Raw genomic sequence first — 18,274 nt, forward strand, 5'->3', positions numbered from 1 at the left:
TATATATATATAAAAACTATATATATAGGGCTTCGTATTATCTATGGTTTCAGGCACCCACTAGGGGCCTAGGAACGTATCCACCATGGATAAGGGGGAATTACTGTACCTGACTCACAACCTGACATTTGATCCCAGATATCAAGGCACCAGCTCATACCTGTTACCACATCTGAGTTTCCCAGAGTGAATCTAGGAAACAGCAGGCTCCCAAGATGCTCTGAGAAAGGAAGGTTCCTTGGTCAAATAAGATAGGGAAATGCTGTATATTCTCTTCCAATCTTTGAGAATCACAGATACTCATTTGTGATTAAATAAATATTAAATTAATGAATACATACTAAGTTAAATATGTGATTAAAGCATGTTAAATGCTCTGAGAAGCCCTGTTGTAAAGTACCCTATTTCACTTTAACCCAAAATTTCCCAAATGTAAATAAATTTTTCTGTTCATTGTATTTTGAAAAATAATACACAGTAAAATTAACTGTTTTTGGTAAAAATTTTATGAAATTTCACACATTTGTAGGGTCATATAACCACCACCACAATCAAGATACAGAACAATTTCATCACACCCCAAAACTCCCTTGTACTATCCCTTTATAGTCACATCCCCAAATCCCCCAACCCCCCCCAACCCCTGGCAACCACTTTTCTCCACCAATAGTTTTCTTTTTTATGAGAATGTCATCTGAATGGAATTACATACTATATAGCCTTTGAGACTGGCTTCTTTCACTAGGGTAATACCTTTGAGACTCATCCATGTGTTGCTGCATGTATCAATAATTAGGCCTTTGTTATTGTGGAGTAGTGTTCCATGGTATGGATGTACCACAGTTTGTTTATCCTGTTGAAGGATATTTGGGTTGTTTCCAGTCCTTGGTGATTATGAATAGAGCTGCTATAAACATTCATGTACAGATTTTTTTTGTGAACACAAATTTTAACTTCTCCGAGGTGAATACCCAGGAATTGGGATTGTTGGGTCATTTGGTAATGGTATGTAAGTAAACTCTTGTTATCTGTATAACACCTGCTAAGATTCCCAAATAACCAGTATTGTACAGAACATACTTTTAACATCCTACATGCCTAGTATGTCACAGAATGTACTTTGAAAACTAAAACTTTAGTAAGACCTTGAATTATATGATTTAATGCTGCTTTTCAAAGTGAAATCAACCTCAAATTCATCCCCCATACCCAAAGTTTACTTAGGCTGAGCCAGAACTCCCACCATACTCCCATTTGTTGAGGACCTACTGCCAGACATTTGTATCATGGTTTTATTTTATTTAGCCCACAACAATTCTGTGATTTTGCAGATGAGGAAACTGAAGCCCAGAGAGGTTAAACAATGTGCTTATGTTCCCACAGCAAGTAAGTAGCTGAAATTTGAACCCTTATGTCCTTCCTCAAGTCCAGTGCTTTTTCTGCTCCCCGCTCTGCCTGCCTTTTTCTCCCTTTTCCTCTTTGAACAATTTTTTTTCTGGATGTGTAGTCAGTTGTCTTAGCCCAGGATTGGCAAATAAAAACCACAAGTGCCGTCACTTCCCACTTTCACGCCCATGGCAGACATCTCTGATTTAATTCCATCTTCTCTTTCTTGCTCAGCCTGATGCAACTTTATCCAGACAACTATCAGTTGGCTAGCATTAGCATTTGAGCTAATAACCATTTGCGATTTTGTTCTTGGACTTTGTATTATCTATTGTTGTGTCACAAACTACCCCAAAACATAGTGGCTTAAAAATGGCAAAAATCATTTATGAGCTCTCACAGTTGTTTTGGGTCCAGAATTCAGGCAGAAGTCAGCAGAACAGAGGTCCTTGCTCCCGCATGCCTCGGGGCATATCAGTTGAAAGGCTTGAAGACTGGGCTGAAGTCATCTGAAGGCTTGTTCACTCACTTGTCTAGTGGTTAATTCTGGTTGTTGGCTGAAGGCCTTCCTGGGGCTGTTGTCTGAATATCCTCATGTGTGCTCTCTCTGGAACCTGGGCTTCCTCAAAATGTGGTGCCTCGGTTCTAAAGGCTAGAATCGAGAGAGTACACACCATTACAAAGCACCCCTTCAACCACATTCTGTTTCTTAGAAATGAGTCACTGAATTTGGCCCAGTTTCAAGGGGTAGTAAATTATACTCCACTTTTTAAAGGGAGAAGTGTCAAATAATTTGAGGACATATTTTCAAGCCACCGGATTTAAGCACATATTGGACATAGATGGTGTCTGTGCAACACTCTTTGTGTGGGCCTCACATAGCACTGTGAATAATTACAGGTTGTAATTAAGTTTTTTTTTTTTAATTTTATTGGGGAATTGGGGGGAGGGGAACAGCATTGGGGAATCAGGGAAGGGGAACAGACAAGTTGCTGTTGTTTTGTTCTTCAGTCTAGTTGTGGAGAATGTCGCTTCACTGGCCCATGTTGGTATTGTGATCATAGCGCTCTTCCTGGCTAAGGCACTGGCTCTACGGTTATTGGATTGCCGCTCATGGCGGCTCACGGCAGCCCACTGCAGCCCCACTGCAGCCTACACCGTCGCCAGCGACTCACTGCAGCCCAGCTCCAGGTTGAGCTGTTGTTCACCATCTTATCTGTAGAGGATGCAGCATCACTGGCCCATGTGGGATCCGAACTGGGGCCCTGCTGCTCAGAGCTGGCGCTCCCAAACCAACTCTTAACCAGCGTGCCACTCGGCCTGCCTGTAATTAAGTTTCTTTGTTGGTAGTGTTGGGATCTAACATTGTTCAGAGGCTTCTATCCAGCACACCCACAGCAAATAGTCACTGGTTGGAGTGAATTACCTTGGAAATCTAACTTCTAGGCCCTTAGTTGGGTGTTACAAACAACTTTCCTTAGTCAGTGAGAGATTTGGCAAGACCCAGAGATAAGACCTCTGACAGAAATGGCTGAGGGGAATTATATTTAGGGCTTAGTCTTTGTGTGTCATTCTACAAAATAGTGTTGTGCCGTTAGTGCTTTGTCCATATTTTAATTATTCAGTGCAAATTTATATGCACAGTAAATTAGCAAGGACTCTTTCAGAAAGTGACAGATAACTGAAACAGGGAATTTATTGGTTCATGTAACTGAGAAGATCAAGGGGATGAATTTGTCCTGGTAGGATCCCGGGCCTCAAAGAATGTTCTTAGAATACAGTTTCTTTCTCTTTTGATCTGCCTCTGTATTTTAGCCCTACTTCCTGTTCTGCTGGCTTTAGTCTCAGGCAAGCCTTCCCCAGGAGGCAGTCCAGAGGGACAGCACTGGCTCCAAGCTTACATTCTACTGGCTTAGCAAACCCAGTAGTCCAAGTTGCCTCTTTTCTCCAAAAAAGTGCCAAGGTTGATGCTTGTGTTATTCTATAGTTGGGCTGCTATAACAAAATACCACAGACTGGGTAGCTTATAAACAACAGAAATTTATTTTTTACAGTCCTGGTAGCTGGAAGTCCAAGATCATGGTGCTGGCAGGTTTGGTGTGGTAACTGGTGAGGGCTCGCTTCCTGGTTCATAAATGGCATCTTCTTGCTGTGTCTTCACATGGTGGGAGGGGCGAGTGAGCTCTGTGTGGTCTCTTTTACAAAAACAGTAATCCCATTTACCAAGGCTCCGTCCTCATGATCTAAGCACCTCCTACAGGTCCCACCTGCTAATACCATCTATGGGGGTTAGGATTTTAGCATATAGATTTGGTGGTTACACAAACAGTCAGGGCATAGCAATGCTGATTGGCCTTTGCTGGGTCATGGACTCACCCCTGAGCCCATCACTGTGACAAGGAATTGTGGCCTGGCCAGTAGATAGTCAGTCCCTCTTGAATCCATGAACAGATGTTGGGGGAATTTGTTCCTCAAAATGATGAGATGGACTTTGTTATCAGAGGACAGCATGCTGGACAAAGACGACAGATGTTCTCTGTGCATAATGACATGCCTTTGGCCCTGAGGATATCCTCTAATCTCTGCTCTGCCGTTCTTGTCCTGGCTTTCCATTCGGCTGTGTCTTCACTCTCACAATCATGTTTCCCCTGAACTTGTGGGCTCTGAGGCTCCCAGGACAACTTAAAGGCAAAAACACCCTTTCATAGTCTAAGATCTAGCTCCTGACTGCTGATGTCTTGCTTACTCCCAAGACTCCCTGCGTTCCTGATTCCTAGTCTGCTCAGCATTTGAGGGACAGAACACTTTGGCTATGGTCTTAATTTTCTGGACTCCTAACCTGTCTCTCATAGTCAGGAAATGATTACTTTTTGAACTGTGGCCTTGACTTTGGGCATCTTGGCTCCTTAGTCTCTGGTGTTTGCAAACCTGTTAACCCCTCGCTTCCCCTGCATCCTATCTCTTGGATTATTTTATTACTCTGTCTAATTATTACCCACGTCTTGGCTTAATAGTATCTCTTGGGCCAAGTAATTTCCTAACACACATCCGCTGATCAGTATTCTGGGCTATGCCTTCTCATTGACAGGCCTCCTTTTCTCCTTCTTTTTTTTTGGAGAACAGGCTGAGGTACAGTGGATTCAGCCTTGGATTCAGATCCAGAAGCCCTGCGTTCAAAACCTGGCACATATGACTTTAGGCAAGGATTTTTCATCTCCCTGAGCCCCGATTTTCTCCTCTGTAAAATGGGAAGAATAATATCTACCTCGCGGGATTGCCTTGAAGATTAAATAGGAGAATGTAGATATGACAAGATAATAGATAATGATTCTAAAGTGCTAATATGTGTGTTTTTTAAAGATTAATTTATGGGCCGGCCGAGTGGCTCAGTTGGTTAGGAGCTCGCTTGGGAGTGCCAGCTCTGAGCAGCAGGGCCGAGGTTCGGATCCCACACTGAGGGCCAGTGACGCTGCGCCCTCCACAGCTAAGATGGTGAACAACAGCTCAACCTGGAGCTGGGCTGCTGTGAGTCACCGGCGACAGCGTAGGCTGCAGCGGGGCTGCAGTGGGCTGCTGTGAGCTATGTGAGTGGCTGGCAGCCAGTGTGAGCGGCCAACCAATGACACTGGCGACTGATTGCCTCACCTGGGAAGAGCACAATGATAATACCAACATGGGCCAGTGAAGCGACGTCCTCCACAACTAGACTGAAGAACAAAACAGCAATTTGTCTACCTGTCTGTACCCCTTCCCCGATTCCCCAATAAAATCTTAAAAAAAAAAAAAAGATTAATTTATTTTTTTCTCCCTTCTAAGCATCTTCCCTTTGTGTAGTTTTCCCCGTTCAGGTAGCTGGGCCATTCTATGCTCACTAAGTCAGGGAACGAAATGTCAGAGCAGGAAAAACAAATAGGAATCTTTCTGGCTTTGGTTTTCAAAAGCCTAAAGCCCTTGGGGCGACATTGAGAGTCCTGGACATGGCCAGAATGAGTGAGAGCAAGCGGTTTGAAGAGAGAGAGAGAGATCCTCCCTCAGACTGGCAAAGATTCTTCTGGGCAGAGAAGAGGGGCGGGGTGGGAAGGAGGAGAGACAAAGGGGGTGTGATGAAAGTAGAGATACAGTAAGTCCCAGAGAGAGGGACCCTGTGTCCTGCTTTCTGGGTAGAGCCCTGGGACAGAGAGGACATGGTTGGCAGATTCTGGGTTTCTAAGTGTGACCCAGAAATGGTGCCGGCTGGAAGGATTCATGCAGTCTGGGGGTGAGAGACATATCTAATGATCAGTGAGGATTGAAGCCTATGGGCCAGACAAGGTGATGGTTGACAGCCACATGGACAGATGACAGCAAGGACCAGAATGTAAACCACCTGCCCCCCGCCATGATTCTCCATAAATACCCAGAACCTAGATGTATTCCCTGAAAGCGGGAGGAAGGCTTCAAATTAACTGGGTTTACATTTTTGCTGCTCTGGTCTAATTGGGGCTGAAAATGAAGTTGAATTATAAAAATGTTATTTTGTATATAACTGTGTGGTAGATTGAGAGCCATAACCACTATCGTAGAAAGCATTTAGCCTGTGTCTGTATGTAGGCACCAAAATGTGTTTACAGCGTCTGAATCCAGATGCTACTGAGCCTTTGAATATATCTAATGTCCTGCATGATGTCTGAGGCCTGGTATGGCCACTCGCTACATCGGGCGTTCTCATGCTGTATGGCCCCTGGACCAGCAGCATCAGCGCCACTGGGCATTTGTGAGAAAGGCACATCTCAGGCCCTACCCCGGAATTACTGAATCAGAAACCTTTCCAGGTCTTTCTGATGCATGCCAGAGTTTGAGAGACACTGCTCTACATCATTCTCTTTTCTCTCCTTACACCCTGTTTCTCAGACTTACTCAAACACAGTCAAGTTACCGTTTGACACTAGACTAGCATCAGCTTCGGGCCAGCCAGATATTTTGAGCTTCTTCTACGAGGACAGGAGAGCTTCTGACTTCCCCCAGAGTTTCTTTCCCCATAACCATCCCAGTTTTAGTTCACTTCACTGAAGATCAGTTCCTGGAAGGAAATAAGGCAGATGGGGAGGAGACCCTTTAGAACAAGGTGGGGGAGGGGATCATAGGCTAACGAGATCTTAAACCTTTACGAAATCTCAAGGAGCTGGTGAACTTCAGAGGGAATGATTTTTGTGGCCAGGCAAGGTCCTAGGGAAATTTATGGCCAAAACATTTCCTGGTTTCTGGGTCAGGAAATGATAGCACACAGATGGAATTTACAATGGGAGCGTGAATGGGGCGGCCCCACCCAGGCGCTCAGCAAAGGCCCCTTTCACTGGCTCTATTCAAATATAATGAGTGCTCCCCAGGCTTTCAGGCTGGCCGCTTTTTCTTTTTCCTCGACTGCTTTCACATTTTCACAGAGGGCTGCCCCCGTGTGCTGGCCACTTGGGTCTGGGGTGAGCCCAGATTTGGCAGGAGAAAGGGAGAAGTACACGGTGGCCTACTAAATTGAATCGCTCTGCTTCCCTGGCTCTTTTCTGAAATAATAGGCCTTTGTACTTTGAAATGTAGGGAAGTCCCAGTTTCTCAGGCTTTAAAAACAAAACAAAACAAAACAAAAACCTTCCTCTAACCTCCTCTCCCACTTTAAGATGCTTAGCAGGGAGTAGTTAAGAGACAGAACAATTATTAAATCAAATGTTACTTTAATAATTTTAGAAATGGCTTGGGTAGCTGACTTCTAAGCAAATATATTTGATGGCTTCCTTCAGATGGACCAAAATATTGGGTCAATGAAAAAAGCCAGTTTTTTAAAAAGTCATGTGGGACAAATCGCTACATCTAAAAACACCCTGTGTTTTTTGGCTCTAGCTAGTGACTCACTTTCATGAAATATTTGACAGAACGATATTGCATTACCAGAGCAGAATTCAGACAGCCTTTGGAGCCTGTTGAAATGGGGTTTTGATAATAGACATTCATCTCTGTTTTCCCTTCCCTAATTTTATTCTGTTTTTTCTGTTCTTTTAAAGGTGTATGTTAACAGCATTACATTCTTCTTCTTTTTTTTTAATCCTGAAAGCAAATTATATTGAAAAATCATTATCATCCTTTAGGACCCCATATGTTTTAATAGTTTAACTATATCTTGTACAACTTTGACTTTCATTTCACCACAAAAGATATGATTTCACCATTTATTTCTGAATATTATAGAATGTGGCAGAAGGTATAGAAACATCCTTCAATCGAGAACTATTATTTATCTCTTTGGCTGTGTTACTCAAGGCCAGGCTATGGAACTCAACTTGGCGTAAGAGGTTATTGTTTGCTATTCCAGCACCCATTCCTTTTCCGGTTTCAGTCCAGATTTGTGTTTTCTCCTCTCAGCCATGTGATCTCTGTGAGGCTCCATGCTCAGCGCCAGGCCTGGAATACGTGATCCCCACCTGGCCAATCAAGTCCTTTCTTAGGGGGGATTGGTTTAGGGATGGGCACATGATGTAGCCAAGACTTTTCAGGGATTGGTAGTAGAGAGGTAGATGCCTTCCTCCCATTGGTGCTTAAGTCTGTGAGAAGACGGGGCTAGAAGCACAGCAGCCAGTCTGACACCCTGAGGTGAAAGCCTGAAGCTGCAGGCAGAGGCTGGGGGCCTTTGAAGGGCCTAAGGATGAATGAAGCCAACCCTGCTGAAGATAGAGCTGAGAAGTAGAGAGAAATCCGGCCCCGATGATGTCATTTGAGCTCTGTGCTGGAGGCCAGGTCTACCACTAGAGTGTTCAGTTTTTTGAGCCAAAAAATATAACATTTGCTCAACTCCCAGTGACAGGTCCAACTGAAGTAGCTCTATGCATTAGTAATTGGAGGAATTCGCACTCATGTCAATTATTTTAGAAATAGGAGAATGCTATGGTTACTTTCTGTTCAATCCCAACGTCAGGGAGTTGACACATGGAAAACATTCTTGGCCTTTCAGCAGGGTAGGTTATGTCAGTGCTTGGGTGCTCTCCCACCCCAAGCCCCACACCTCCCACTTAGCCCCGGCATCATTAACTTTAGAAAACTCTTTATAGCAGGGGTGATCAAACTATGGTGTTTTGGCCAAACCCAGCCTGTGGTCCATTTTTGTATAGCCTGCAAGCTAAGAATTTTTAAAAGGGTTTTACATTGTTAAATGGTTAGAAACCCCCCCCCCAAAACAAAGAAAGAATATTATTTTGTGACATGTGAAAATTATATGGAATTCAAATTTTAGTGTCTACAAAAAAAGTTTTATTTGCATGCAGCTACACCCACTCATTTCTGTATACCCATGGCTGTCTTTGTACTAGACTGGCAGAGCTGAGCAGTTTCGACAGGCTGGGTAGCTAGTAAAGCTCAAATATTTCCTAGCTGATCCTTTGCAGAAGGAGTTTGCTGACCTTTGCAGAAGGAGTTTGGTTTCCAGTAATGTCAAGGTTTCTTTCCCTAGTTGTCATTAATAGCTCACATTTTATGAGAGTGGATTTTTTCCCCTTAAATATATTACCTTGTATTTTATACGTATTGACAGTCATTGGCCTCTTTCCTGCATATCCCACCTTTTCACAGTTATCTTCCTGGAGTTTATCACAATTAGCTATTAACCAACTGGAAGGTCAGGTGTCCTTTATAAACTTGGAAGTGTCACTGTACTATTCAGGAACATTTTGGTTTGAAGTAACAGAAAACCCATGCAACCAGCTTAAACAGTCAAGGGAACATATCACCTCTTATAACCCCAAACTCCAGGGTTCCCACTAGTTTCAGATAAGGCCTAAGCCAACCCTCAAATGATGTCCCTGAGGACCCTGTTTGACCCATCCCTCTGCTTACCTGTCATTCATTTTCCACTCTTAGGTTCTACATGGTGGCTCCAAGTTCTTTTCTTGTGCTACCAACTGGTTGTAGCAGCTCCAGACCTTATAACACTATATCGCACCATCTTAGGGAAGAGACGTGTCTCTTTCAATAACTCCTGCAGAAGCTTCTCTTCTCAGAAGCACTAGCAAACATCTCCTTGAGTGGCATTGGCCCTGATTGAGTTGCACACCCAATCCTAAACCAATCACTGTGGGCAAAGGTCAGATACATGAATTGGCTTACACTGTTGAGGATCTACCTCTGCAGCTAGAGGTTGGCCACCCACCCAAACTGCATGGCTGAGGACAAGAAATAAGGATACTGTTGGCAGGAAGTAGGGGGAGTGAATGCTAGGAAAGGGGCCATTAGATTGGGCATCTTACCTTTCTGCTTCTTTATAAAAATGATCCACAGCTCTGATCCAGGGGCAACTCTGATATTAACTCATTTTTATTCTGGGAAATGCCTATTTATTTCTATTAATACCTGTTCTTTGTGATGAAAAGGGAAACCTGGTCCTGATTTGGCTCTGCTACTAATGGCCAAAGCAAGCCATATGGCCAAGCCCAGAGTCAGTGTGGGAGGGGGCTACATACAAGGATTTGAATGCCAGGATGCGAGGCTCACTGGGGGCCACTTATAGAAGCTCAGGCATCCTGGTTTCTAAATCCATTGAAAGAGTGGGGCAGGGGTGTACGTGATTGATGGGCAGTGGGATTGGGCTGGAGTGGAGACGCCAAGTCATGAATGTTCGCCACATTCCTGTGATCTAGCTGACTAGCTTTGTCCTTTGGTAGAGCTAAGGAGTCACTCGAGGAAACTGTAGTCCCCTATCATTTCCATTAGCCTCTGCTTCCTTTGATATGAACTATTGGCATAATTTCAGTCTTATTTAAGGTACTGTGCCAACACAGCTTCAAAACAAGCCCCCAAGCTGAATCCCCAGCTAGACGGCTGCCTTTAAGCTCCATCTAAGTAAGAATTTTGGAGTTACCACTGACCCTGTAAAGAAAAGGAAATGAAATCTAGTGGTTTCATCAGGTGAACCAATACCATTCACCAGAATTTGAAATGTATTAAAATAAAACTACGTGGAACTGGTATTCTGCCAACATCATTCATTGATTCATGCAACAAATATTTGCTGAGCACCTATTATGTGCCAGGCACACAGTATTACAGTCATTAAAGACATTCTGGAGATGATCCTGAAATCTACTCACTGAGTCTCATTTAACAATTGGCTCTCAGTGATAGTTGCTTCCTTTGTTAAATGTTCAGCAAAAAATCTTTTAGACAGGCTTTGCTGGACAGTCCTCTTTCTTCTATCTCCTTGCTCTCTACCGCTTTTGGAATCATTCCGGTGTTTTTCTGATTATTTTATTTTTCAAAGTAAAAATAACTTTATTATACTTTTTTCTTGAGTTTATAAATGATACATGCTTGTTTTAAAATATCCAGATACACAGACAAGTGTAAAGAAGAGCTTACAAGTCTCTTGAAATTCCACCATCCAAAGGGCGCTACTGGTAACAGTTTAGGGAACATGTCAGTCGCCCCTCAGTAAGTGTGCATGTGTGATGCAGTGAACACAATCGTGCTGTGACTTGATTTTTAAAAATCCCGTTTTGTCAACGTGCACATTCAGTCCCACAAAATTCCAGTTTAGACAAGGATTAAGTAATTTTTTGATTCTCTGATTTCACATCTGCCCCTGAGGTTTTCCTGTTTTCTCTGTTTGGGACATATTTCTATTTTGTAAACATACCCCATCTGTGTAGGTGATTTTTTTTTTTTTCGGTCTTGGCCATTTTGATCACTGACATATTTTGTTTAGGACCTCTAACAGGAGTTCCTAAGTGGCTTTCAAGTAATACGTGATAGACTTTTAAAGGCCTCTTTCAATATTTTCCTTAAATGTAGCCTATACTTAGTTGCCTAAAAAGTTGTGTGGTGCTAGCTGTGTGGTGGGTTTCCAGGGCTGGCCATCTCCCTCCACATTGTTGAGTTCAATTGTGTGTAACCATGGTTACCAGGCTTGCCACTGGCTGGCCTGTGTATTCAGAGGTTTAAACTCCCTCCAGGAGTTTGGTACCCTGGCTGGGGGCTGGAGAGTGGTGAGCTGGGCAGTGACAAGCTAGTTAGGGCTATGTGGACTTCTGCCCCACTGCTTGGCTATCCAGCCCCTGAGACTAACTCTGGGCAGTGCCCTGCCATTTTAACATGTCACTTTGTGCACTAATCCTTTGTTATGTGACTGCCTCTCTGCCCCAGGTTGTGAGCATCTCAAAAGGAGGGACCTTTTTCATTGGTCTATGTCACCCAGGTATCCTGTGCAGTACCTGGAAAAAATCTGCTGAATGAATGAATGACTAAATGAGTGATTGAAAAAATACAAGAAAAAAAATCCTGATATGACAGCTGGGCAATGTTTGGGTGCTCAGTGCAGGGATGCGGAGGGAAGCAGGAAAGGACAGGGCACAGAGGAACGTAGCCTTAAGTGTGTGGGCTTTGGAGTCAGAAAACCAGGGCTCAAAGCTGGGCTGGGCTACTTACCAGTTGTGTGACCTTGGGCAAGTCACTCTGCATTTAAGTCTTATTATGTATCAAAGGGGATTAATTTGAATAACTGATTGATTCAATAAATATTTATTGAGTGCAATGTGCTCGGCATTATTCTGGTTGCTAGGGAATCAGTGGGGAATACCAAGTCTTTTGTGGCAGCCATGGGTTTGAGCTGCTCAGAGTAATAACTTTAAGAGAGAACCTCCTGTGAGGGGTGGAGTTAGCTTCAACCTCCCTTCACGGCACTGCAGCGTTTATGCTGAGACCTCAGTGAGGGTACCAGGGCCCTGCAGCCTGGGGTGCTTCCCACCCAATTTTTCCTTCCCTCTCTCTCCATAGGTGTCAGACCTGCATCAGGGTCAGAGGCTTTCCTTCCTCCTCCTGCTCCTTCCTTCTTTTTATCCTTCTTAGGTGTTTTTCCTAATAAGTCTCTTGCATATTTAATTCTGTCTTAGCTTCACCTTCTTGGAAGGCCCAAACTGACGGAGCTCTGTTCTCAAGAACCTCACTTAATGTAGATGAAGCAGTACATACTTCCAAAGGATTAAATAATTTTTTTAAAAGATTTTTTTATTAGGGAATTGGGGGATGGGAACAGCGCTGGGGAATTGGGGGAAGGGGAACAGACAAGTTGCTATTCTCTTGTTCTTCAGTCTAGTTGTGGAGGACGTTGCTTCACTGGCCCAAGTTGGCACCATCATTGCGCTCTTCCCGGGCGAGGCAGATCAGTCTGCCTGCTTCTGGACGGCCGCTCACTGTGGCTGCTGGCCGCTCATGCTGGCTGCTGGCTGCACACGGTAGCCCATGGCAACCCACTGCCACAGGGGCTGCAGCCTACGCCGTCGCTGGCGACTCATGGCAGCCCAGCTCCAGGTTGAGCTGTTGTTCAGCATCTTAGCTGTAGAGGGCAGTGTCACTGGCCCTCATATGTGGGATCCGAACCAGGGCCCTCTGGCGTCCGAAGCCAGCTCTTAACAAACGCACCACTCGGCCGGCCCTTTTTTTTTCTTTTTTTAAATGCGATAGTTTGAGCAGGGCTTAGCAGAAGGCCAGCACGAAGGAAAAGCTCAGTGAAGGATATAATGCGTATCATACTGTTGTTGCTGCTATTGTCATCCTCAGTGAGTTTTTTCCCCAGGGGAGCAGGTGGAAATAGTATCTTTCAGGTGCCAGTTTCATTAGTTTGTTCAACCAAGTGGACTGCACTTGAACCCCTGCATCCTTAAGAGTTTCTTCAAGAACAAGGGGCTAGACACTAGAAATGGGAAACCCTTGAAAGACGCTTTGTGGCTGTAAGGGAGTGAGCATGGAGCTTCCAGAAGAATCTAGAAGACTCTTCTAGGAAAGTCTGAGTGTGGAGGGCAAGAAGCCTGAATGGCAGGCCTTGAGCCATGCCTCTTGCTGTCGATAGCACTGGCTACTCGCTGAAGCTTGAAGGAAAGAGCGGGGGCAGCAGAACATGGGGAACACGGTACAAGAGTGTGGAGCCAGAGTGCCTGAGTTCAAATCCCAGCCCTGCCACCTACTACCTACCTTCCAGGGTTGTGAGATTTAAGATAATTAAGTAGAATGCTCAACACAAAGTAAGTGTCTGAAACTTGTTCCTCTCCCTTCCTTCCCCGCACAGCATTTTGATTCTTTTATACTTGGAATGCTTAACATTAGTGTAACTTCTCTGGGTAACTTCTCTGGATTGGTGAATTATGGCTGGGGCCTCGGCTAAGGAGCAACTGTCCTGATTTCTGTGGATTATTGGGAAGTGGAGGAAGGTCTGAGGAAACAGAGGAGGGAGAGCATTTGGCCATGGAAGGTGTGGTGGTGGGGCTTTCACTGGACAGACAGTATTTGTGAGCAACCACTGTATGCCAGCCTCTCTGCTGGTGATTAAGACACGGGTGCCATTCTTAAGGAGTTCAGATGCTAATGCAGAAGCTGGGGGTGGACACACAGGTCTGTAAATAGTGCGTTGTGTCCTAGAAAGAGGCAGATACACGAAGCTTGGGAGCATGTGACCCTGGGCTTAGTAATCATTTTTGACATTTCTCCCCTCCCAGACTGAGTGAAGCACCTATGGCCCCCAGGTTTTTCCACAGCGCATAGTCATCCCATGGGCACTCCCTGTGTCTCTTTTTATTGCCAGATAGAGGACTCTAAGAGAATATGGAGCCTGAGCGCCCCGCTCGCATGCACCCCCAGGGCTGGGCACACACAGGCAAGTATGTGCTGACTGAGTGGTCTTCCGTCTCCCTACTGTAAAATGAGGATAACAGCATCGATCTCAGGGGTCGTTGTGTGGATTTAATGGGGTCATGTTTATCAAATGCAAATCACCTTACTAATGTCATTATTGTAGACTTCTAATTGGTACACTCTCTTGTAGATTAATGTAGAGGGCTGTGCAGTCTTTTTGTACCTCTCTCACATGGTTATTTGGAGGATTAAATAGGTTAATATATATAATACTAGAACACAGCCTATCATTTAATAAACACTTGAAAAGTGTTAGTTAAATCAATGGGCATAAAGTTTCAGTTGTGCAAGATGAATAAATTCTAGCGCTCTGCTGTACAACACGGTGCCATATAGTTAACAATACTGTATTGTACACTTAAAAACCTGCTCAGAGAGCAGATCTCATGTTAAGCGTTCTTACCACAATTTAAAAAAATGCCCCCAAACCAAAATCAAAACAAAACAAAAAAACATGACGGGAAAAAAAATATATAAAGAAAAAATAGAGTCAATGTTACAGAACTTATCAGAGTGCTCAGAACAAATAGCGTATCACTTCTATGATTTGTCATTAACATTGGTTTACAACCCATTACATTACTGTTTCAAAGTAAAGTGGTGAAAAAATGTGACGGGAAAAATGTTAGTTATTATATTATCATCGTTGCTAGTTTTTTGGTGTCACTTTACTGATTAGAATTCTGAGATTCAGAGAATTGAAGCACCTTGCCAGGGATGGCACAGCTAAGTAAGGGGAGAGCAGTAGGAACCCCGCAGCACTCAGGTCCGAGCCCCACCCCAATGCTCTGGGACATTCTTGGAATAGCTCGCTAGGTGGCGCTCTTTCCCTGGGATGCGGTCTGACCAAGGCCTCAGCAGCTGATTGGCCTTTTCTCCCGAGGAGAACCTAGCATTCTAGAACTTGCAGGGATTTTGAGCGTGTCTAGGTCCTAGACTGTTGTCTTATTGGGAAAGTCACCCATGGTCACGAGGTGGTGCTGGGGTGGAGTCCCAGTTTGCCCAATTCTGAATCTCATTTGCTCCCTACCTCCATGGGGCAGCCTTTGCCCACTCCCCACAGCCACTTCTGGACCCTTCGTGGCAGAGCTAGGTGCTTTCCTGCTGGGCAGTTGTAACTCTCTGCTATAAGGGGGTGGAGAGGTGTTTGGGAGCAGGGCGGAGGGCCAAGGCAGGTTGGGGGAGGCCACTCCCCATCCCATTTCTTACCCTTCTTGAGTCATTCAGGGGCAGTGTGTATACTGCCAAGGGCAGGAGTCCTGGAGCCAAACCCTTGTCCTTCCCTTACCAGCAGCGTGCCTTGGGCAATTAGCGAATCTCTGTGTCTCATTTTCCCATGTAAAACATGGGAATAATAAAGTACCTATCACACAGGGTCTTTGTGAGGATTGAGTTAATATATGTAAAGTACTTGGAACAGTTGTAAACACAGGAAAAAAACTATAAAAATGTTAGCTCTCAGTATTATAACTCATGAGCATCCTACCTGGATATAGGCACTTATGTGAGAATTTCAGTATGATTCATCATATTCTTCATCTGTTCACTCATCCCATCACATCCTTTCATGATAATAACTGCCACCTACTTGTAGTTATGCTATGCAGCATGCTAAACCTAGGATTTCATTATCTGATTTAATCCACAGAGCAATCTTATGATATAGATACTATTACTGTTTGCATCTCAGGGTTGAGGCTCAGACAAGCCTGGGTTGTTTACCCCGATCACGTAGTAAGTGACAGACTGTCTTGTCTGATGAGGCTTTTATTACTGACCAGTCTGACCTCCTCTTGAAGTCAAATAAAAACAACTAAAACAAAACACCCCCTCCACCCCCTCATACCAGCTATGCTCCCCACACCTCTGTAAGACCTCTCTCACAGAAGCAATCCTTCTGTAAGGTGAGGTTTCCTACAACTCTTATCATGGGGGACAAAGGAACAGATTTCACAGATGCCTCCCTGCTTCCCAGCAAAGAGACACAACATGCTTTGACCGACAACAAAGAGGCCTCTTCAGGTTAGAGCTGAGTTAGCCAGGCAGGCTTCTCGGGCCACCTTCCCCCACCCTGTTTCTTCTGCAATCTGCAGGCCTCCTACCTGGGCAAGCGGGGTGCTGGTGTCTCCTCAGTTCACCTGAGTTCTGAGCGGTCCAGGATGTTACAGAAACTCTCAGTGATTCAGGCCAGCCTATCTGGGATTTTTCCTCTCTTGGCACTTGAGAAGGCCTGTGCAGCATTGACACCTTTTAGCCAAGAAAGAAACAGCAGGCAGCAATCTGTCATTGCAGAGTCATAGAATGTCAGTCAGGGCTGGGAGGGACCATAGGATGTGGAAAATAGGAACCCAATGAGGGAAGAGTCATGATCAGGATCACATTGAGCAGGAAGTAAGGTGACCAGTTTAATCCCTTACTCGTCCTCAGTACCCTTCCTGGTACTCTCAGCATCTGGAAGTGCTGAGAAGAGGGCTGAGCGGGGGCGCGGAGGGGAGCTCTACATTCAGGCTACTGAGCATGGGTGCATCCAGTCGTTGGCCCTCTGCTGACAGTGTATGTGATGATGCTCTGAAACAGTTTCTCGGCCTCAGCACTACTGGCATTTGGGGCTGGATAATTCCTTGCTGTGGAAGCTGTCCTGTGCATTGTTCCATGTTTAGCAGCACCTTTGGCCTCTACCCACTAGATGCCAGTAGCACTTCCCCCATTGTGTGACAACCAAAAATGTCCCCAGGCATTGCCAAATGTCTCCTGGAGGACAAAATTGCTCCTCTCCCTGTTCCCCATGCCTGTTGAGAACCAGTGCTCTAAAAGCAGGCTTCTTCCCTTCTAGAAACATGTATTAAGAGCTTGCTATGAGCTGTGCTCTGTTGGCACGTGAATCAAGCAAGCACGGGCTCTGTCCTTAAAGGACTGAGTCTAGCTGGGAAGACAGACAGGGCCACACAGGCAGCAATGTATGGGAAGTCCCTCCACGGAGATAAGAACTATCTGCTCTTGGGAGCACAGGCAGACACTGCACTGACCGGGGAGATCTAAGAAAGCTTCACAGAAGGACATGGCAATTTTCCAGGCAGACAAGGTGTGTGAAGGACATTCCAGGCAGGAGGAATGGAATGTACAAAGGTAAAGAGTTTTGAAGTGTGACATGTTGGGGAAAAAAGTATTTTAGTATGCTGGTACCCCAGAATGCACATGGGGAGTGGCTGGGGAGGAGGCTAGAGGCAGGGTGAGGATGATGATGGTTAACATATTGAGCATTTACTAGACATCAGATACTTTTCCAAGTGTCTTACATATATTATTTCGTAACCTGCACAGCAATCCTTTGAAGAAAGTACTATTATTATCTTACAGCTGGGAAGAATGGTGCACAGAGAAATTAGGTAACTTGCCCAAGTCACACAACTCATGAAGGTTATGGACATTTGGTTATGGAGATCCATGGTCAGTGTCAGGTATCTTTTGCTGCGTAACAAACCGCCCCAAACTTACCAGCTAAACAAACATAGTTTTATTATATCTTATGATTCCATGGGTTGGCTGGGCTCAGGTGGGTGGTCTGGCTTGGGGTCTCTCATGCAGTAGCAGTGAGGGGGTGGCTGGGGCTGTGGCTTGGGGCTGGCTGTCTAGCACCTTGGTGTTTTTTCATGTGGCTTCTGGGCCTTTCCCCATGACCGCTTTCTCTAGCAGAGTAGCCTGCTCTTCGTGGTGGCCCGGAAGTTACCAGGCCTCCTAATTCCTGGACTTGGAAGCCCCAGCATGTCATTTCCTCTATACTGCACTGGTCAGAGTAGCAGTAAGCACAGCCCAGATTCACAGGGAGGGGGCATCTCTGGTGGGAGGGGTGGCACGTGGAACCGTCTGAAGCCATCCTTGGATACTAGATATCCCAGCCAGATTTTTATTCCAGAAAGAATGTTCTGGCAGCATTGTGGGAGTGGATTGAAGAGGGCAAGACTAAGGACTTGAAGATGAATTGTGAAGTCATCGTAATAGCTTTGATAATTTTGGTTAAGTGGTCACTGAACTTCTCTCTATGGTCACTGTGGAACGACCAGAGGAATTGTGTTTTAATAGCATAACACAATAATCGGACTAACCTACCTTTATTGAGCACATACTATGTGCCAAGCACTGTAATAAGTACTTTTCCACACAATTTAATCCTCACAATGATCTCACGAGGTAT

The 18,274-nt window shown here is 44.9% G+C and overlaps 1 long non-coding RNA gene across 1 annotated transcript; it reads right to left on the bottom strand.

Annotated features, from left to right (window-relative positions):
* Positions 1-677: 677 nt before the first annotated feature.
* Positions 678-16,301, bottom strand: LOC109387271 (uncharacterized). Its single transcript, XR_002124953.1, has 3 exons — positions 16,185-16,301; positions 6,302-6,445; positions 678-2,038 (listed from the first exon to the last, which is right to left on the bottom strand). It is a non-coding gene; the product is annotated as an uncharacterized LOC109387271 (long non-coding RNA).
* Positions 16,302-18,274: the final 1,973 nt, after the last annotated feature.

The sequence above is a fragment of the Hipposideros armiger genome, unplaced genomic scaffold (assembly GCF_001890085.2).
Source record: "Hipposideros armiger isolate ML-2016 unplaced genomic scaffold, ASM189008v1 scaffold_152, whole genome shotgun sequence".
Lineage (NCBI taxonomy): Eukaryota > Metazoa > Chordata > Mammalia > Chiroptera > Hipposideridae > Hipposideros > Hipposideros armiger.